General features: G+C 46.0%; 1 protein-coding gene and 1 long non-coding RNA gene across 3 annotated transcripts in view; one reads left to right on the top strand and one right to left on the bottom strand.

Annotated features, from left to right (window-relative positions):
• The window catches only part of MYO1D (myosin ID), a 378,217-nt gene that overhangs the window by 24,755 nt on the left and 331,304 nt on the right, over positions 1–22,158 (bottom strand). The window lies entirely within an intron of this gene.
• LOC117067540 lies at positions 1,918–8,707 on the top strand. Of its 2 annotated transcripts, none has more exons than XR_004430777.1 (5): positions 1,918–1,993; positions 2,441–2,598; positions 2,763–2,861; positions 3,035–3,156; positions 7,731–8,707. It is a non-coding gene; the product is annotated as an uncharacterized LOC117067540 (long non-coding RNA). The 2 variants fall into 2 exon arrangements; XR_004430776.1 differs by having other exon boundaries at positions 2,986–3,156.

Raw genomic sequence — 22,158 nt, 5'->3', positions numbered from 1 at the left:
CTGGGTGATTTTCCTGTGCATCACCACTGTAAACCATCCAAGCATCACCCTCCCTGGGAACGACTGGAAGAAGAGCTGGCCCTGCTTTGCTTCAGATAAATGCTCCAATTAGCTGCTTGGGAACTGGCCTAGCACATGACAGGATTCCCCTTACATACAATTTAATTGATTAATCATACTTTTTATTATGACAATTCTTAAACAGATACTAGAAAGAGTTACAAGAATGATTTGGAACAACATTCTAGAAGTGCCTGTGAACGAGGGGCTGGGCCCTGAGGGTCACAGAGCTCAGAGGAGGACGTGGAGATGGGCACCCCTCCTGTCACCCCAGCTCACCCTCTGGACAGCACCTGGCCTGCCACTCTGCCATCACCCTCTGGACAGCACCTGGCCTGCCACTCTGCCATCACCCTCTGGACAGCACCTGGCCTGTCACTCTGCCATCACTCCCTGGACAATACCTGGCCCACCACTGCACCATCACCCTCTTTCTTGTCCCCTTCTCATTTCTTTCTTCAACACTGACTAAAGCCTGTGTGTCAGCCCTTGTGGAACGGTGGTGCGTAAGACAGGTCTTGCTCCTGCCTTCATGGAGCTCAGAGCCTGGTGTGGAAGACTCTTGTAAACATGAATTACACACTCATTACTGTTTATTCACAATTCTGCAAAGAGCTCTCATGGTAAAAGTACAGACTGCAATGGAATCGTGACGGGAAACCTAATCTATCTTATTTACTCTCGGGGGAGTAGCTTTCTTGAAAAAGTGATATTAAAACATCTCATTTTAAAGAGTGAATAAGAAATGCACATGGTATGCCATTCACAGGTCCCAAAGCATTTAGAGGGAAAGCCTACTTCCTTCCACCCCTGTCGCCCGGCCTCCGTTTCCCTCCTCACGAGCAACCACAGTCCCACTTGGGGTGTATCAGTCAACACTAAGACTGGCACACACGAAGAGGTATCGGCTAGAATATGAGCCAATCTGATGTTTGACGCCAGTGCCACTAGAGCTGCTATGTTGCTCCAGGACAAAGAGGGTTCTGGGTTAGGGCCATTACTGTGGCCAAATCCCCAGCACTCTTCATCACTAGGTGACCGTGAATGCTAACAGCAGCACTTTCTGCTCACAGAACCCCCTCCCCCCAAATCACGACTTCAACTCTCAAAGGCCCTGGAAATTCTGCTTTGGGCCTCGCAATGCCATCGAGTCGCAGAACTCTGCAGCCGACAGGTTCTCTGCGGCCCGGGTAGGGGATGTGCGCCCCACCTCGCTGCAGGGAAGGCCAAGCAAGCCAGGTCAAGAGGACACTGGACGCCGTCTCACCTTCTTTTCCTCCCTCTCACCAAGTGACACCGCTCCCTCTCAAACAGAAGGAAGGGGAATAGATCCGTGGGGAATCTCTTGGGTCCTTAAAAGGGGCTGTCACGTCTCCTAGCTCTGCTTTGCGCGGTACACGTCGGCTGAAGGCCAGCGAGGCCGCCCAGGTGAGGAAAGCAAGTTCCTGTGCAGCGCTTCAGCCCGGCACCGCTTTTTGAAACACTGGTTTCATGCCAGGCACTGGGCGGGCCGGGTGGGGGTGGCGGCGAGGCCGTGTCCTCACGGGCCCGGGCACCTGCAGCGGGAGCCGAGCACAGGAAGGGCGGCTGCTGGGGAATCCGGGGCGACAAAGGAAAGGCGGAAGGGGGAGGACGCAGGGAAGCAAGGAGGGGGGAGGCGGAGGAGACAAAGGGAATCTGCACCAGCCCGGTGGGCTGCGGCAGCGGGGGCGGAGGCTGCGCCTAGGAGAGCGACGCGGTCGCCAAGGCAACGCTGGCCCCAGCGCCCGCGGCTGAAGCAAAGCAGCCGCCCGAGCCCGAGCGCCAGCGCGCACGCCCCCCTTGCAGCCCCCCGCAGCCCCGGCCGGCCGCGCTTCTCCGCCTAGCCGACAGCCCCTCCCAGCCCGCCCGCCCTCCTTCCGGCTGTTTTTGTTTGTCTGTTTTTCCCGAGAAGGTGATGATTTGGGGCTTAGATCATCTGCTGGCATATTGATGAGCTCACTGGGTTGCTGAAAGGGAACTGAAAGGGGAAGAGGATAGGGACTTGGGTCGGCTAAGAGTACTGGATCAATATATGATAAAAACATTAAGAAATTGAGATGTGGGTAAACAGCAAGCTTTTTTTTTTTTTTTTTTTTTTAAACCAGGGCGATGTCTTAGCCAGAAATAGTTAAAAAGGGAGGAGAAAGGGCTACCCCCGCAGCCATGTGAAATAGGATTAGTGGCAACCCTGAAGACTCAGGCCCACAGGAGCCATACTGCAGCAGTTTGCTTCACGTGACACTTTTCCTGCTCAGATTCCTGCTCCAGAAAAAGAAAATCAATCTGTGCACCTTTTTTTTTTTTCTTTTTTGTATGCAAAGCCCAAACTCATGGTATCATCTCTCAAACTGTATTTCAGCACGAATAGGAAAAGGCTCATGAGGCTGTACTCTGTGAGGGTGGAAACCGGTCTGAACCATCCCTGTAACTGCTGAGTAGTACGGGACCTGCCGCACACTAGCTGAGGGTGATGGACCCTACCACTGTGCACAAAGTTCACAGAGAGGACTTCCCGAGGTCAGCCTCCGGAATGCAATAGCGACTGGGCCCAGAAACATCCTGTTAGCACGAATGCCTTGCTATGAAGTCACACAAAGAGCCAAGGGGTGTGGTTGGGGAGGTTTTGAAAACTCAGCGAATAGCAAAACGGGGGCAGGAACATATGTCTTTTTACCCATCAGGCAAAGTCTCCCTTTTATGACACATCTCTCCTGGGTCTGGAGCACCATGCTTTGTGAGATAATAGAGAGGCATGTCGATGAATAATAGGCGTGTGACAGGTTGGTGTGGGTTGGCAGGCAGCTGCCTTCCGACTGCTCTGCTCGGGCTGCTGTGGGGCTTCCAGGATACAGGCCATGGGTCTGACTGGAGTGCCATTTCCTAACCACTCTTCTGTTTATCTAGACAGATGCTATGTCCATCCTAAGTCATATGTGTTCTTTGGTTATCCTAGAAGCCACTGTGGTATCCTAGGACCTTGCCACAGCGACTGACAGAAAAATGAAGAATAAAAATAATATGTGTGAACTGCTGTTATTTCTCCATTCCAGAATTCAAACTGCACTATATTCAAAGGTGACTGACAAAGTTCATCTTCCTTGCAGGTGGTATTTGTAATGGCAGGGGGTGGAAATCAATCAGGGAATGATAGGACTGAGCTGCTGAGAACATGGGGTGGGGAATCGGGCCACTTTGTTCAGCAAAACCTGGAGACAACACACAATCTTTCCATGGGCTTACCCAAAAGATCAGACCTCAGTTTGGAAGGTTAGAAGTCTAGAACTGGGCCTTGAGAAAAGATCTGACCTTGAGTTCAGCTTTAAGCAAGAACACATCTAAAAGCTTCTGGCCAGCAGGCTGTCTACTGATTTCCTAAAGACCCCTCCCTCAGGGCCAGATGGCCTGCCTCCCTCCGCTGCCTACTCCAGTATTCTTCCATCCTGAACCATGACAACCAACCTACTCCTTAGAAACACACCTAAAATAGGGAAGAGAAGGCTCAAGAAATGCATATTGTCTCTGTCATCCAAAATGAGTGCTATGATAGTGAAGAGTAAAGCAGTGTTTCTGTAGAGGCGGACTTCATGTGATGAAGGCCCGTAAATTCCCACATAATCAGGAACAAACTGAAAAGAACTGTGAGGAGGTTACGGAGGAATTTTCATTTCCTCATATAAGTTGCTCCTATGTTTAGTAGCCATAGCGTCAAGGAATATTTAAATATAGATGCTAGTTAAATTCATGATCAATAATTTAAAATGTTTTGGGAAAACATTAATTTGCTGAGATATGGGTAGTGAGTACTTCTTGGTCCATAGAACCCTAGCCAGCCAACCTAGATTAAATAAATAAATCTCAGGGCCAGGTGCGGTGGCTCATGCCCGTAATCTCAACACTTTAGAGGCCGAGGTGGGCAGATCACGAAGTCAGGAGTTCGAGATCAGCCTGACTAACATGGTGAAACCCTGTCTCTACTAAAAATAAAAAAATTAAGCCAAGTGCGGTGGCTCATGTCTGTAATCCCTGCACTTTGGGAGGCCGAGGTGGGGGATCACGAAGTCAGGGGTTCAAGACCAGCCTGGCCAAGATGGTGAAACACTGTCTCTACTAAAAATACAAAAATTAGTCAGGTGTGGTGGCAGGCGCCTGTAATACCAGCTACTCAGGAGGCTGAGGCAGGAGAATTGCTTGAACCTGGCGGGCAGAAGTTGCAGTGGGTTGAGATCATGCCACTGCACTCCAGCCTAGGCGACAGAGTGAAACTGTCTAAAAAAAAAAACCAAAAAACCTCAGTTTCTCTGAAATATTCCAAATATTCAGTAAATATTCAATATTCAATCCAATATCAATAAAATTTACATATCCTCTAGAAGCAAATAATTAAAATTAATTAAGCAAAACATTAACTAAAAATGATAGAGGTATGAAATAAATTCTCTTCATGGATTATGACATCATTTGCTATCCCTGCTTCCATCTCACCACTAAAGGCCTGACACTGTGGCCTAATGCGGAGTTGAAACCACAGAGTTCAGGGTTATAATGAAAGCCTTTTCACAAAAAATGGGTCCCCCATTGGTGGTCAGAATGAAAGAATTTTGTCCCAAACTACTCTAGTTTCTTTAAGGCCTTAAGTTTTAGCTGTTGACTTACAATGAGTTAAAGCATTATACTGGCTGGAAGGGATGCATGGTGAACATATTAGGAAGACATGATTCACTGCTTCCTGAATAGACAGCAGAGTTCCCAGGGGATGGGGCGCAGAGCACTGAGAGGTGATGCTGAGGTGGGGAGGGACTGGTGGAGGCTGGGATGGCCTGGCACGAAGCAGGAGGGTGAGCTAAGGGGCAGTATGAGGATCCTAATGATAGGGAGAACACAGAAAAATGAGTGGGGTAGAGGAGCCGCACAGCCAGCTTTTGCTCATTACCCACTGAGGAGGGCCAGTGCTGCCTGTGGGCTCCACCACGAACATCATGTGGCTGTCAGGCTCCTCAGTCTGAGTGTCCCCCATGCCTCTTTTTTGTGAGATGGAGTCTCACTCTGTCACTCAGGCTGGAGTGCAGTGGCGCGATCTCGGGTCACTGCAAGCTCCGCCTCCCGGGTTCATGCCATTCTCCTGCCTCAGCCTCCTGAGTAGCTGGGACTACAGGTGCCTGCCACCACACCCAGCTAATTTTTTGTATTTTTAGTAGAGACGGGGTTTCACCGTGTTAGCCAGGATGGTCTTGATCTCCTGACCTTGTGATCCACCCACCTCGGCCTCCCAAAGTGCTGGGATTACAGGCGTGAGCCACTGAGCCCCATGCCTCTTAGACAGCAGTGCAACTAATGCCACTGCCTTTGCCTGCCTACCACATGGGAGGAAAGAGGATCAGGTGGGACCCAGGCCTTGCCAGTGGACTGGAAGAGAAGGAAGGGAAAAGAGATGGGAAGGCAGGTCGGGGAGGGGAAAGAGAAGAAAGGTATTTAGCACAGGGGTGGGCTTTGGCTCTCACTCAACAACTTCCTTTTACAGACAAGAGACCAGGCCCAAAGAGGTTGTGAATTGTCAAGATCACTTAGGGGCGGAAGTGAAACTCTCACCTTGGGCTTCACATTTCCGATTCAGTGTTCATTCATGGAGTCCATGAGAGAAAAGGAAAGGGCAGAAGTGCGAAATGTCACCAATAGTGAAAGAGCATGATGCAAATGAGAAACAGAAAAGCTCTCCACAGGAGACTTAGAAGACTACAAAAATCATTCCATTCAGTCTCACGACAAAACAGTGCCCGAGGAGCTTTACAATGGAGTGCCAGTCCTAGCCTGGGCAACATGGAGAAACCCCATCTCTACAAAAAACTACCCAGGCATGGTGGTGCACACCTATAGTCCCAGCTATTTAGGAGGCTGAGTCCCTGAGCCTGGGAAGTCGAGGCTGCAGTGAACGGCGATTGTACTACTGCACTCTAGCCTGGGCAGCAGAACAAGACCTTGTCTCGAAAAAAAAAAAAGAGTGCCAGCCCTGGAGTGAGAGTGGTCGGGGCAAATCCCATTTTCTCCCAACAGCCAGTAAGCCTCGGGGCAAACTTCTTAACCTCTCCAAGCCTCAGTTTCCTCAACCATGAAATGGGGATGACGGTAGTATTATTTTCATACAGACTTTGTGAAGATCAAAAGATAATGACCCATGGCAAAGAGTTCTCTCAGCACAGTGCCTGGAGCACAGTGCAGTGCATAATCAGCATGTGCTGCTGCTCTTACTATGATTGCCACAGAGCTACTACAACCAGGGGAAACTAGTTTTTCTTACAAGAAAAATGGAATAAAAAAATTGTTGGTCCTTTTCTATGTTTGGGAAAGTGCATCTGTTTTCTCTGGGGCTGAATGAGTATATGCATCGTTTTGAATTTCCCACAATAAAAAAAGCATCATTTTGCTTTTGTCTTTGGTGGAGCATGCTTCCTTCTAATGTCAACTCATTCTTCCCTCTATTGGTGAGAAAGTCCCAGTCTTAGTTTCACAACCAAAAAAAAAACTCTGTGCTAACAGGCTCGGGCGTAGGATGGAAAAAATGAAGAAGTTATTTACTTCTACATTTCATTACTTTTTTTTTTTCTTTGGACAGGGTCACGCTCTGTCGCCCAGGCTGGAGTACAGTTGTATCATCATAGCTCACTGCAGCCTCGAACTTCTGGGCTCAAGCAATCCTCCTGTGTCAGCCTCCAGAGTAACTGGGACCACACAGGTGGGTGCCATCATGCCTGTTTTTCTTTTTTTTTTTGAGACAGAGTCTCGCTCTGTCACTCAGGCTGGAGTGCAGTGGCATGATCTCGGCTCACTGCAACCTCCGCCTCCCGGGTTCAAGCTATTCTGCCTAAGCCTCCTGAGTAGCTGGGATTACAGGTGCGTGCCACCACACCTGGCTGATTTTTGTATTTTTAGTAGAGATGGGGTTTCACCATGTTGGTCAGGCTGGTCTCAAACTCTTGACCTCGTGATCTGCCCACCTCGGCCTCCCAAAGTGCTGGGATTATAGGCATGAGCCACCGTGCCTGGCCTTGACTAATGATTTTAATTTTTAGTAGAGATAAGGTCTTGCTATGTTGCCCAGGCTGGTCTCAAACTCTTGGGCTCAAGCAGTCCTCCTGCACTGGCCTCCCAAAGTGCTAGGATTACAGGCATGAGCCATCACACCTGGCCTACCTCTCGTTACTTTCGTTTTCCTTAGAAAGTCAACTGTATTTGGATTTTAGCTCAGATTAGGAATTCTCAATCTGCAAGCATTCAGGGGCCAACATGCTTTTTTCACCATCTGTCAAATGGGCACCATTAGCTTCAATCATTCATAGGAGTGGGGAACTGCAGGCTTCTGGTATGATTTATTTGGCTGTCAGTTGATAGTCCTCTGACCACTGGTCCAACGGTTTCAAGACAAACCTCCCCTCTCTCCTTCCCCACGTGGATTTCCGTGGCTATCTCACTGAGAGACCTGATCCTGAAGAGTTTTACATTCCTGGCTATTTTAAGCCTCACTAACCGTTCAAACGAGGTCGCCACATGGCATGCAGCTGTGAGAAGCAGCTGCTGTGGTTTGATTTCTAGTCAGTATATCTTGACATTCTTGTCAAGTGATTTCTAAAATTCCTTGGTTTTTTTTTCTTTTTCAGGTAACCAAGAACTTTTTTTCTTGAGGAGTAAGGTATGACATCAGAGCTGTGCATCTGATAACCTGCTCCACGCTGGGAACAGTTTCAGAACGCTGCTATACTTGATCTTAGCCAAATGGCCGAGAAGCGATCAGAACCTGCTAGAAAGGAACATTTATTTCACCTTTCAGGACCCAACTCTCTCTGCCCCAGAAATATCAGTTCTGGGGCCGAGAGACACTGCAGCAGCCCTCCCTGCAGTTTCTAATTAGAGCCCATCCTGGAGTCTCAGATGCCACAGAAGAAAGTAGAGAGAACTGGGCAGCATGCTGGGCTCCCTGGAGCTACCTTCAGTGACAGTGACAACAGCTAACATGGAGGACAGGCAGGGTCACTCAGCCCGAGGAGAAACTGGACCAGAGAGCATGCTTCCTCCTGCGCTCTTGCCTACCTCCTCCCAAAACTCCCCACCTACTTGTCCTTCTCTCTAGGTCATTCAGCTATTTGTCTCCTAATTCACCCTCATACACCTGTTTGCCACGATGGTTTTGCCTTTAGGCTTTAGCACATGCTATTCCCTGCCTGGAAGACCCTTGGTCTCTTTTCCAGATCAACTTGTATTTATTATTTTTTCCTCAATATTGGCATCACTTTTAGGAGCCTTTCCTGATCTTCCAAGAAAGGGTTAACTGCCCCTTTGACGTACATCCCCTATTAATGTACTTAACACATTGCATTGTAATCCCCTGTCTACTCATCTGATTTCCCCACCAGATTGTAAACCCTGGGCAGGGTCTGGGTTTTGTTCACTGTTTTATCCCCACTTCTGGCTCAGCACATAATAGCTCCTCTGTAAATATCAGCTCTATGTTGTTCCGAACTCAGCAAGAACTCCCTCTCTTCTTTTCCCTCCAATATATTTCTTAGATTACATCAAATTATTTGCCCTTCAAATAGCCTCTAAGTCTTCTATTTTAAGGTAGCACATATCTATTCAAATAAAGTCCTTTGTCAGTTATGAGTTTGAAAAAATCTTCAAGTGTGCATTTATGTATGAAAATGTGGCACTACAGACTCCTAGATGGTGTCTGTGCCTAAGATTAATACCTAAATACAAAGTGAACATCTTAGTTGGATAACTGAAAGGAGCTAGAGACTCTTTATCTAGATCTTGGTACTTCCTCTTCATAAAGCCTTATTTTTTTTGTGGGCTGGTAAGTATGGACCCCTATTTTCAAGGTATAGTTATTATTTTTTGATACAGAATCTTGCTGTGTTGCACAGGCTGGGGTGCAGGTGCACAATCATGGCTCACTGCAGCCTCGACCTCCTGAGCTCCAGCAATTCTCCCGCTTCAGCTTCCCAAAGTGCTGGGACTACAGGCATGAGCTACCGTGTTCAGCCAAGGCATAGCTACTCTTAACAAGGAGGTAGAATAGGTTTCCAACCATGAAATATCTTCCATGGACCATCTGGAACTGTTTTTCATTTTCTTTCAAGAGAATCCTTCTTACAATAGAGAGGAAGTTTACAGTTACATAGAATCTCCACTAACATTCCTCCTCCTCAGCCCCAACCCTCTGCCTAAGCAGATAGGAACTAACACCAACAGCAGCAATTATCAGCCATTCCATACAGTGCTGCTTAGTTTCTCTACAACCACTTTTCATAAGACCACAGTGGGGTCTTTCTCCAGCCCACCATCACCAGTACACAGCAAGTGTGAAGGGGGACAGCACATGCCTCTTGGAACTGCAAGGCAGGACTTGACCTGGGATTCAACTTTCTGCTTTAAAAATGGCCACATGAACAAGGTCACCATCCAGAGAGGGGACTTCAGAAGAACACTGACAGCATGTGAATCTGTGCCTGGTGCTGCCAAACCCACCCTGCATGCTGGCGAGAGGACTGGTTGACAGCAACTAACCACAGTAAGGAGTCCATGTGGCAGTCCAAGGAGTGTCCAGCCTGTTGAGGCACTGCCAGGCCCTGTGGACTGTAAGCCAAGGATGTGCTTTCTGTCCTCACTAACTTTAAATTCTAGAGATATTCTGACAGAGGGGCAGAGGCAAGACATTTCCTGCACTTGTCAAAGCTACATAAAAGTAGTCAGGTTTGGTGACTCACACCTATAATCCTAGCACTTTGGAAGGCTGAGATGGGAGGATTGCTTGAGCCCAGGAGTTTGAGACCAGCCTGGGCAACATAGTGAGACTCCGTCTATACTTAAAAAAGAAAAAAAAGCTGGGCATGGTGGTATGTGCCTGTAGTCCTAGCTACTCAGGAGGCTGAGGTGGGAGGATTGCTTAAGCCCAGGAGATCAAGTCTGTAGTGAGCTGTGACTGCGCTACTGCATTCTGGCCAGGGCAAAAGAGAGAGTCTCTATCAAAACAAAACAAAACAAAACAACAAAAGCTACACAAAAGCAAAACAACTTTTTTTTTTTTGAGACAGAGTCTTCCTCTGTCTCCCACCTAGAGTGCAGTGACGTGACCTTGGCTCACTGCATTCTCTGCTTCTTGGGTTCAAGCAATTCTCCTGCCTCAGCTTCCTGAGTAGCTGGGATTACAGGTACCTGCCACCAGGCCTGGCTAATTTTTCTATTTTTCTTAGAGACAGGGTTTCACCATGTTGGCCAGGCTGGTCTCGAACTCCCGACCTTGTGATCTGCTCACCTCAGCCTCCCAAAGCGCTAGGATTACAGGCATGAGCCACCGCGCCTGGCTGACTTGATTCTTATGGTAGTAAAATTGGCCCATTTGGGTTCTACCCCACTTAAGGCTTGCTCTCTCCTGCCCTACTGGGTCAGTGGTTTTGGGGAAGAAGGTATCCAGTATCCTGATCAGAGGTGATGTCTAACCTCCTCTGCCCTTTGGAGAGCTGGTAGCAAGGCACTGAGGAATTACTGCATTCGGGTGGGAGAGGGTGAGATGGGTAGGAAGTGCATGGCAGAACTGGGAAGCTGGTTCCTCAGAACTGAGAAGTTGAGAGAAGCAGAGCCAGTCCTTGAGTAGAACTTAGGGGTGTGTGTGTGTGTGTGTGTCGGGGGAATTACTGGAAAGGGTAGTGTGTGATGCTGAATATGCCCTCCCACCCCCAAATATCCACATCCTAATCCCTGGAAACTGTGAATGTTACCTTACATGGCAAAAAGGTCTGCAGATGGGATTATGTAAGGCTGCTGAGATGGGGAGAGGATCCTGGATTATCCAGGTGGACCCTAGACGCAATCACAAGAGAGACAGAGGGAGATTTGACACAGACAGGAGGAGGAGGAGGCAGTGTGACCCCGGAGGCACAGATCAGGGTGAAGGAGTCACAAACCAAGAGTGCTGGCAGCTCCCAGAGGCCGGAGGGGCCGAGGAGTGGATTCTCCCTGAGAGCCTCCAGAGGGAATAGGCCCTGCCTGACACCCTCGTTCTGGCCCAGTGAAATCAATGTGGACTGCTGGCCTTAATAACTGTGAGAAAAAAAACATGTCTGTGATTTAAAGCCACCAAATCTGTGGTAATTTGCTGCAGCGGCAATAGGAAACTGACATAGATCGGTAGATGGTGTCCTCGGATGAGACTTCTGATTTACTTCCCGTAGTCATTAGATAGTGGGACTCCTAAGTGAGAAGAACAAGTGTTGCACGTCATTACGTGCAGTGTGCAGGAGCAGCATCAAAATTCTGCACGTGCACACACACACACACACCAACCCACCCCTCACTTGGATCTGAATCTGCATCTGTTTTTAACTAGCTTGTACTGGAATAGGGAGCTGTGATTTGAGCAGGAGAATCATGAGACAAGCTGCCCCAGGTAGTCTGGCAGGGTCTCAGAAGGCATCACAGAACATAGCAGAGGCTATAGCAGGAAGCAGGTGAGGTGTCCCTCCAGAGATGTGAACTGCCTGGACATAGAGGAGGTAAGAAACTCACCAGAAAAGGGGCAGGTGGGGAGGGCAGGACCTGTTTTACAGTTGTAAGTTGCTCTCTTAAGAAGAATACAGAGTAAGGGATGCTAGACCCTTTTCTGTTCCATCTGAAAACACTTTCCACGGGGTAAACTCTATCATCATGTGTGTGTGTGTGTGTGTGTGTGTGTGTGTGTGTAATGTACGGGCAATGAGCTGCTGGGTGTGCTTTGTGGATGGGCCAGGATGGGCTCAGGGGGTGCTGCTTTCAGGTGGGTGAGACTCACATGGACATAGGCGGGTGGGCAGGTCCCTTTTGCTTAAGGAATGGCATCAGACCCAGGATGCTAATGTGTTTCTATGGGCTGTCTGAGAGAAGACCGGGAAGGGGCACAGGTGGTGAGAGACTTCCCGGATGAGACATGGACCCTCCTCTCCATGATCATGGCTGCTTTCCAAGAGGCTCTCCAGGGACAGCGCTCCTCACTGTGGGGGAGGCCCCGTGCTGACTCCCAAAGCATAAGCAAACACGGGGAGCCAGGCAGTCTTCCCACTGTGCATGGGCTCCACAACCTCAAAGGCTCCCAGCTGTATCTTCACTTCAACAATAGTGTTTTAAACTCCTTGGTTCATTACCAGTCTGTATCACTTATTCAACATTCACAAGGTATACAGCACTAGAGGAGGTTTCGTGGAGCTCTGTGGTAAAAGTAGATGGCAGAGTCTCAGTTCTCCAGGGACAATGAGACAAACATAAATTAAAAAACATAGGTGACAGTTATCTAAGGCATGTGACACCAAGAACAGGCAAGGGAGCCAGATCTGTGTTCATTACTCTGCTCCATGACACTCTATCTGTGGTCTTGGGAAAATCACAGAACCTCTCTAAGCCTTTTTGTCCATCTATAAAATAGGCTTAATACATTTAAAAATGGCTTAGAAGATTGTGAGAATTAAATGAGATAATGTATGTGAAAGCCCCTTTAAAACTATAATAATTGCATCTCAACAAATGCTGTGATGTACAACATAAGGAAATTTTAAAAAATTACATGATGAGAAAAAAATACAGACTAAGTGCTAGTCTAATTCCAAGAATGTAATAATTTCGTTGTGAAGCATCAGGACACTCTGGGACAAGAATGAAAGAGATCACTCAAGACAAAAGAAAGGCTGAGCACAGTAGCTCACGCCTGTAATCCCTGCACTTTGGGAGGCCGAGGTGGGAGGATCACTTGAGTCCAGGAGTTTGAGATCAGCCTGGGCTACATGGTGAAACCCCATCACTATATGAAATGCAAAAATCAGCCAGAGGTAGTGGTGCATGCCTGCAGTCCCAGCTACTCAGGAGGCTGAGGTGGGAGGATCTTTTGAGCCTAGGAGTTTGAGGTTGCAGTGAGCTATGATCATGCCACTGCACCCCAGCCTGGGCAACAAAGTGAGACCCTGTTGCTAAAAATATATATATATATATTTTTAAATAAAAGAGCATCTCACCATTGAGTATAATTAACATTGGTTTTTGTCTGCTCCCTTCTTTTAGTTCTCTGTCCTTACTCCCTTTGGAGAACTGGTCCTCCCTCACTGCAACCCTGGGTGGTGCTACCCATCTTAGGCCGACACTCCCCAGCCATGAGGATGGGCGTGTGATCTACCAATCCCAGGACCCTGCTCCCTCGCCTCCGTGCCTTGGCCTGGGTACAGGGCATGAGAACCAAATTGGGCCAATCAGAGACTTTTGTTGGGATTCATATATTTTGAAGTCAGAAAGGCTTTCTCTTTCAGGATGCTAAGCTGACATAATGGAAGTCTGGAGCTGCCTGTGGCCAAGATTTCCCCTGTGTAGAAGTCTACAGTCGGACTAAATGAGGCCAGCACACAGAGACTGAGGAGAGTGCAGAAAGAGAGCTGGGTTGGGAGAAGAAAAGGGGATCTTGATGGTGATCATGTCCTTGGTTCTAGTGCTTAAAGTCCCTAGGGTCCTGCAACTCTCTGAGTTCCTTCTAGGACATTCAATTTTGGGTTTAAATTGGTCACTTCATCAGAAAGAGTTCTGATTTATATAGTAAGCTTACTCTGCAATACCAAATAAAACTTGATGGAAGGCAAATAAGAATGTTGTTGGAAAAAGATTCTATAAAGGTCATTGCTTTTCCTGAAAAAATGGCATCAGCTCCGCATTTAGAGACATGAATCCCCAATTTTCTAAACCTGGCTCAAGGCATTAACCTTCTGTGTGCATCAAACAAAAATGGCCATGTGCATGCATAATGATGGATAGTGGAGAAGCATTCAGTGAAGGTTTGGCTAGATTATTCTAACACCTGAAAGCATGATCAGCATGGGGAAGTACATTCAAAATATATACAGGCAATCATGCTGAAATGTAGATAAAAGTGATTGGGACATTTAAGCTTCTAGAGTATTATGTGTTACTTTTTATGTTCAATATTGCTTGCTTACAGAGCTGGAAAATTTCATGTCTCAACACTAGTATCAGGAATCATACAATAGCACTCACTCTTAATGGCTACAACATCATCTGGCTGCAAACCACCATGACCAAGTAGCCAGTCTGTTGGGAAGTGGCAGCTAATCCATTGTGCTACAGGATGAGGACATTCTCAAGGTCCTGCACTGTGCCATTACTGCCTCCAATGTGGCTGCTGAGAATTCAACTGACAATTTCCAATGTAAGTGGTGAGAAGGCAGTTCTTTAAAACAAGTATCAGACCAAGGAAGGATAAAAACAGCCCCTCTGTGAATTGTTTTCTGATTTGCACCTTTCTTTTACCTTTCAACAAGAAATGATCTGCTTTCTTTTGAACTTCTACACAAGTTGATATCTGCCGCCTCAAGTAGTCTTACTCAATGACACCAATTCAGAAATTAAAATATTCCTTGTAGCAGAATAAACAGTGTAGTGCCAATGTCTCATGGTGACCCATGGCATTAAAAGAGGTGCCCTTAGTGGGGTATCTGTATTAATCTAAGAAGCAAAAATGAGGGAATATTAAAAGTAGAAGAAGGGGCCAGGCGCGGTGGCTCACGCCTGTAATCCCAGCACTTTGAGGGGCTTAGGTGGGTGGATCACGAGGTCAGGAGATCAAGACCATTCTGGCTAACACGGTGAAAACCTGTCTCTCTTAAAAATACAAAAAAATGGCCGGGCGCGGTGGCTCAAGCCTGTAATCCCAGCACTTTGGGAGGCCGAGACGGGCGGATCACGAGGTCAGGAGATCAAGACCATCCTGGCTAACACGGTGAAACCCCGTCTCTACTAAAAATACAAAAACCTAGCCGGGCGAGGTGGCGGCGCCTGTAATCCCAGCTACTCGGGAGGCTGAGGCAGGAGAATGGCGTGAACCCGGGAGGCGGAGCTTGCAGTGAGCTGAGATCTGGCCACTGCACTCCAGCCTGGGTGACAGAGCGAGACTCCGTCTCAAAAAAAAAAAAAAAAATACAAAAAAATGGCCAGGCGCGGTGGTGGGCGCCTGTAGTCCCAGCTACACGGGAGGCTGAGGCAGGAGAATGGCATGAACCCGGGAGGGGGAGCTTGCAGTCAGTGGAGATCGCGCCACTACACTCCAGCCTGGGCGACAGAGTGAGATTCCGTCTCAAAACAAAAACAAAAACAAAACAAAAAAATTAGCCGGGTGTGATGGCGGGCGCCTGCATTCCCAACTACTCGGGAGGCTGAGGCAGGAGAATGGCACAAACCCGGGAGGCAGAGCTTGCAGTGAGCTGAGATCGCGCCACTGCACTCCAGCCTGGGCGACAGAGTGAGACTTCTTCTCAAAAAACAAAAAAAAAGTAGAAGGCAGCCAGTATTGGGTAGATAGTCTCACTAAAAACTCTATGTAGGTCTTAAGAGTGCACGAGGCTGATATGCCCATTTTACTACAGCAGGGCTGAGTCCCTCCACTCCCATTGTTTGGTGCAAAACAACTCTATTTGGCTTTATCTACACTAAGGTTATTTTGTTTGGTGGTTACAAAATGAATAACAGCAGGTCCTCTTCAAGAAGCCAGTCTTGATCATCCCATCGTGCTTCCCTGGGTTTTCCAAATCAGTGAATTCTGTCAATAGTTGGTTTTCTGCCAACTATTGAATAAGATCATGATGGCTTTCAAGGCACAGCATGTTCTGGTCTTCCTACTCTTTTACCATTCCTTTTGTCTCCTCTACCCTCTTCTTCCATTTGCAGGACTTCAGGTAATTCTCTCTCTATTTTTTTAGATCTATGGAAAAATGAAACTTTATTTTGTAAACTGATACTCAGGTAATGCTATATGCTGATAACTCCCAAATCTATAACTCTAGCCCATTTTAACTCCAAACCTTATATTCAGCTGCCTCTTAGATATTTGCACTTGGATAAGAGACAGCTGGGTTCACTGGCCACCCATCACCCAAGCCAGAAGTCTGAGGACCCTCCATGATGTCACCTCCCTCCCACTCCACAGCGATCCATCACCACCTCCTGAAGATTTTACCTCCTAAACCTGTTCCAAACCCACTTCTCTTCTTTCCTCCCTTACTACCACTTCACTACTCAGACTCATCAGATCTCACCTGAAGCATTTTTTTTTTTTTTTTTTTTTTTTGAGACGGAGTCTCGCTCTGTCACCCAAGCTGGAGTGCACTGGCCAGATCTCAGCTCACTGCAAGCTCCGCCTCCCGGGTTCACGCCATTCTCCTGCCTCAGCCTCCCCGAGTAGCTGGGACTACAGGCGCCCGCCACCTCGCCCGGCTATTTTTTTGTATTTTTTAGTAGAGACGGGGTTTCACCGTGTTAGCCAGGATGGTCTCGATCTCCTGACCTTGTGATCCGCCCGCCTCGGCCTCCCAAAGTGCTGGGATTACAGGCTTGAGCCACCGCGCCCAGCCACCTGAAGCATTTTAACAGCTGCTGCCTGCCATCCACTCTTCAAGCTGCAACCAGAATGATCTTCCTAAAGCACATGTCTCTAAGCCACAAGTCTGATTTCATGCTTGAAACTCTCTATTAGCTCCTCAATTCTCTCAGGAAAAATACCAAGCTCCTCTGGGTGTCTCTGTGATCTGCTGACCTCTCTAGCTCCCAGGCCACCGGCTCCTTCCCAGCTCTCTAGGCTCCAGCTCTACTCAACTGTTTTCAGTTCCACCATGTGCTGGGCTCTCTGCTCCTGGCTTTCATACTTGCTCTTCCATTGGATAACACACGCTTTCTTCTTTGCCCATACCCTATTTGAAGTTATCCTAAAAAAATCTGAAGTGGGCTGGGCGCGGTGGCTCAAGCCTGTAATCCCAGCACTTTGGGAGGCCGAGACGGGCGGATCATGAGGTCAGGAGATCGAGACCATCCTGGCTAACACGGTGAAACCCCGTCTCTACTAAAAACACAAAAAACTAGCTGGGCGAGGTGGCGGGCACCTGTAGTCCCAGCTACTAGGGAGGCTGAGGCAGGAGAATGGCGTAAACCCAGGAGGCGGAGCTTGCAGTGAGCTGAGATCCGGCCACTGCACTCCAGTCCGGGCGACAGAGCGAGACTCCACCTCAAAAAAAAAAAAAAAAATCTGAAGTGTTAAAAATATTTATTATAAGGATGCTCATCATAGCATAAATTACAATTAAAAATGGGAAATTATCAAAATGCCCAATAAACAAAAATTTTTAAATGACTGCATAAAGTTTTCCGTTAACAGGAAATTACTTGTAGTATATTAAATGAGAAAATCAAACTGCTTTCTATCATAACTTCATAGCTACTTAAATAGGATAGTAATAGTAATTTCTGCATGGCAAAATTATAGGTGATTTAAATTTTTTCTTTTTTTTTTTTTTTTTTTGAGATGGAGTCTCGCTCTGCTGCCCAGGCTGGAGTGCAGTGGCGGGATCTCAGCTCGCTGCAAGCTCCGCCTCCCGGGTTTACGCCATTCTCCTGCCTCAGCCTCCCAAGTAACTGGGACTACAGGCGCCCACCACATCGCCCGGCTAGTTTTTTGTATTTTTTTAGTGGAGACGGGGTTCACCATGTTAGCCAGGATGGTCTGGATCTCCTGACCTCGTGATCCACCCGTCTTGGCCTCCCAAAGTGCTGGGATTACAAGCTTGAGCCACCGCACCTGGCCAAATTTTTTCTTTATAATTTTGTTTAAGTTTTCCAATATTTCCCCATCCATATGCAATAATTACTTTTATTACTTTTTAAAATTAATTAATTAATTTAGAGATGGGGTCTCTCCCTGTTACCTAGGCTGGAGTGCAGTGGTGTGATCATAGTTCACTGCAGCACTGAATTCCTGGGCTCAAGCGATTCTCCTGCCTGCCTCATTCTCCTGAGTATCTGCAGCTACAGGCATGTGCCACCATGCCCACCTACTTTTTTAATTTCTTATTTTCACAGAGATAAGGTCTTGCTATGTTGCTCAGGCTGGTCTTGAAGTCCTGGCTGGCCTCAGTGATTCTCCCATCTGAGCTTCATAAAGTGCTGGGTTTACAGGTATAAGCCACTGCACCCAGCTGGAAAAATATATTTTAAAAGAAGAACATCCCTAAGCAAGGTAATGAGGGCATATATAGACGCACAGCAAAGATTCTGTTTCTCACAGAGGAATGTTTTATTTGGAAAGTTTAAATCCTTAATGGGGATGAGATCTAGAGGCTTATCAGTGAGTCCTGTAATAGTCTGTTGCAAAGGGTGAAGTACAAAAAACAGCTGAAGAGGGTGGCGGAAGCTTCTGCTGATGCTTCTCTGACAAATGCTGGGGCTAATATTAATTCCTTGCTTTTGGGACGTGCGCTTCCATTACTGAAGAAATTCCCCCTTTGTTTCTTTACACCCTGTAGATATCAGACCAGTTGGAGGGCCACAAGAAGGAATGGAATTGAGTGAGCAAAGTACGGTTAAATAAATCTTAAAAACCCCCAGCTGCTGTGCTTCAGTCAACAGGGAACAAGAGGTGCCATTTTAGTCAATCTGTGTGCCCAACTACGTATAGAGAATGGAAAGTTAACACACAAATGTTTTGTTATTTAGAAAAATTAAAATTGGCTGGGCGCGGTGGCTCAAGCCTGTAATCCCAGCAATTTGGGAGGCCGAGATGGGTGGATCACGAGGTCAGGAGATCGAGACCATCCTGGCTAACATGGTGAAACTCTGTCTCTACTAAAAAATACAAAAAACTAGCCGGGCGAGGTGGCGGGCGCCTGTAGTCCCAGCTACTCGGGAGGCTGAGGCAGGAGAATGGCGTGAACCTGGGAGGCGGAGCTTGCAGTGAGCTGAGCTGAGATCCGGCCACTACACTCTAGCCTGGACGACAGAGCGAGACTCTGTCTCAAAAAAAAGAAAAATGAAAATCATTCAGCTAAGTCCATACAGATGTATATAGTGGCCAGTTGTGAGAAGTCAGTCTTTGCAAAGTAACACAAGACATTTGGTGTGGGCCTGATAATATTAAATTTAAGGACAGTTTCCCACCAAATCAAGCATGTATGCTATTTCCATTGGAGGTTCTTTTTCAGTCTTAATTAAATTAGAAGTTTAATCTGTAAACTGTTAGAAGTGAATGGCATACTTTGGGAAAATGAGGCCATACTTTTAGCTTATGCAAAAATATTTTAAAGCATAAAACTGAAAATGCAGCATCTTTTGCTCACTTAAGTATAATTACAGATTAAATTTTCACTTTATGACCTAGTACATAGCACTTGCAAAGTAAACCATGTAATAATATTTAAAAACACACTTTTTGAAACATAGGTTTCAATCTCTTTGAAGAGAGATTCAATACATTTGAAGAGAGAAACAATATATTGTTCTTATATAATACTTATACAAAACTCAATAGCATTTAGATAATATCTTTGAGGATCTCAGGGTGTTTTCCCTGCAGAAATAAGACTGTAGAAACTTGAGGGAGAAGGGCAAATTTCTTTTTTAAGCTTAACTCTATTCCTGCAGAGAGTGTTTGTACTCAAAGCCATGAGAGGCAGAGCATAGTTGCAGACTGGGAGAGTGCAGACAGAGAAGAGTTATAGGTCTCCCAGGATACAGACTCTTTTTTTGTTTTTTTGTTTTTGAGATGAAGTCTCGCTCTGTTGCCCAGGCTGGAGTGCAGTAGTATGATCTTGGCTCACTGCAGCCTCCGCCTCCTGAGTTCAAGCGATTCTCTTGTCTCAGCCTCCTGGAGTAGCTGGGATTACAGGTGCACACCACCATATCTGGCTAATCTTTGTATTTTTAGTAGAGACAGGTTTTCACCATGTTGGCCAGTCTGGTCTTGAACTCCTGACCTCAAGTGATCCATCTGCCTCCATCTCCCAAAGTGCTGGGATTGCAGGCATGAGCCACCATGCCTGGCCCCAGGATACAGACTCTAATTCTATTATTTTCTAGGTCTAAAAAAGGGAACCTATATTAAATCACAAGTCATATCTTGAAGAGGGAAAACAAAAAGAAGATTCTATTATATCAGGTCATTTTAAACTCAAAACTAACTTTTATTATCATGGCCGAATGAGTGGGTTCTTACTGCTTTAGATATTAAAATGAATCATAAATATGGCTGTTTGGCTTATATGAATGATAGATCTTATGTGCTGGCTTAAATTCCTAAATTTTCAAGAGGATAAATCTAAAGACAACGCCAACTGATTAATTTCCCAGAATTAGATTTGAGCTGGGAAATTAGTGATAGTATGAATAAGGAAATATTATTATGCATTATATTTTTCATTTTAAAGTTTGAAATTATTTCTTAGAATCTGATCTGGGTCACATATGTAGAATTTTCCATCTGATACCCTTAAACCCTGGCAACATTCCAACAATTGTTACTGATTCCTTGTAAGCTTTATTACCCAGGATTTCATTTTGGTGGTTAGGAAAAAAAGTTTCATGAATTGCATCCTTTCACAGTTAGAAATCCAAGGGTTCACACTTCTTGTCAGCAGGAAGTGGAGGTTGCGAAGAGTTCTATTTTTGGAGTTGAAAGGCCACCTTTGACCCAGAAATTGTGTGGTTGGATGAAAGACATTTCTCTGTTCTGTCTTACTTGATTTGCCCAAGGAATGGAGAAACGTACGAGTGCAACTTCAGCAGACTTGTTTCCTCCTAGGGCCGGAAGATGACCCATATTCATGACATCTAAAGAATTTTATATTTTCAAGTGTGTTTTTCAGTCCTGTGTGGCCCATGTTACAGTCATTTCAATTTAGAGTATTCAAAACCTTCCAAATTGAAATATTCATAGTGTCCCAAGATATGAGGGCCAGGATTTATTCTTCTAGATCAGGGGTTGGCAAACTAAGACCCAGGGCCGAATCTGGTTGTCTGTTTTTGTAAATAAAATTTTACTGGAACACAGTCATGTCCATTCATTTCCATATTGTCCATGGCTGTTTTTATGACACAATGGAAGAGCTGAATACTTGTAACAGGGACCATATGGTCTACAAAGCCTAAGATATTTATTATCTGGCTCTTTACAGAAAAAAGTTTGCTGACTCTGGGTTTAGATGATAAGGAATTAAAGAGAAGGTCTACAGATAGAGTGATGTCAAAGAGCAGGGGCTACACATGCCAGTATCATAAATGTTTAGTTTTTAGGGTCTAATTGCTTTTTATAATTAGCCTGAGACTTGACAAACAACATTTAAAGACTCCAATTATGAAATGACCAGTTTGAACTGAGGGTTGGCCATTAGCACAGCGGTCCATAGAGACAGAAATGAATCCATAAGAAGGAAATGTAAACCTAGTATACTACCTGGCTCTGAAGGAAACAATGCTTGTAAAATCATAGTAATATAAATGTCAGTTATTGGGGTTTTGGCTTTAGAATCAATCACCAAAGTGGAAAACATATAAATATTAATATTAACAATGTAAAAGAAAGCTATAGTTGTCAAAAGTTCAGAGAGAGACAGGGAACAGTAACGAGAAAATCTGGGCCACTTACATGGTGAGTCAAGGGGGTCTGAAGTTGATAGAGCATGAAAAAAAATTCTTGTATATTTTTGTATTTCATTGTTTCCAAGGCCCCATTTTCTTCAACCCGTAATGTCTTTGAACTAGGAAGCTCCTTACTCTTCATGACACTGTAGAAGTATAATTGGCAGTCCTGTTTTTCCTTAGTGGAATAGAAAATAATGGTGCATCTTATAGTAGATGGCATCTTAGATTTGATGATTATAGTATTTTGAGTTGCAATAGTAACTGACAGTAAGCTAAAGATAATGGAAAAACTAGTAAAAATTGGGAGGGAGTAGCCAAAGGCATCTAAGTAAAATAAATCATCTTTTTTTTTTTTTTTTTAGAGACAGCATCTAGCTCTGTTGCTCAGGCTGGAGTACAGTGGCATGATCATAGCTCACTGTAACCTTGAGCTCCTGGGCTCAAGTGATCCTCCTGCCTTAGCTTCCTGAGTAGCTGGGACTACAGGTATGCAACACTGCACCTGGATAATTATTATAATTTTTTTTCGTAGAGATGGGGTCTTGCTGTGTTGTCCAGGCTGGTCTTGAATTCCTGGACCCAAGAGATCCTTGAGGCTTGGTCTCCAAA

The sequence above is a fragment of the Trachypithecus francoisi genome, unplaced genomic scaffold (assembly GCF_009764315.1).
Source record: "Trachypithecus francoisi isolate TF-2019V2 unplaced genomic scaffold, Tfra_2.0 Lachesis_group20, whole genome shotgun sequence".
Lineage (NCBI taxonomy): Eukaryota > Metazoa > Chordata > Mammalia > Primates > Cercopithecidae > Trachypithecus > Trachypithecus francoisi.
This window is presented reverse-complemented; position numbering and strand designations above follow the sequence as displayed.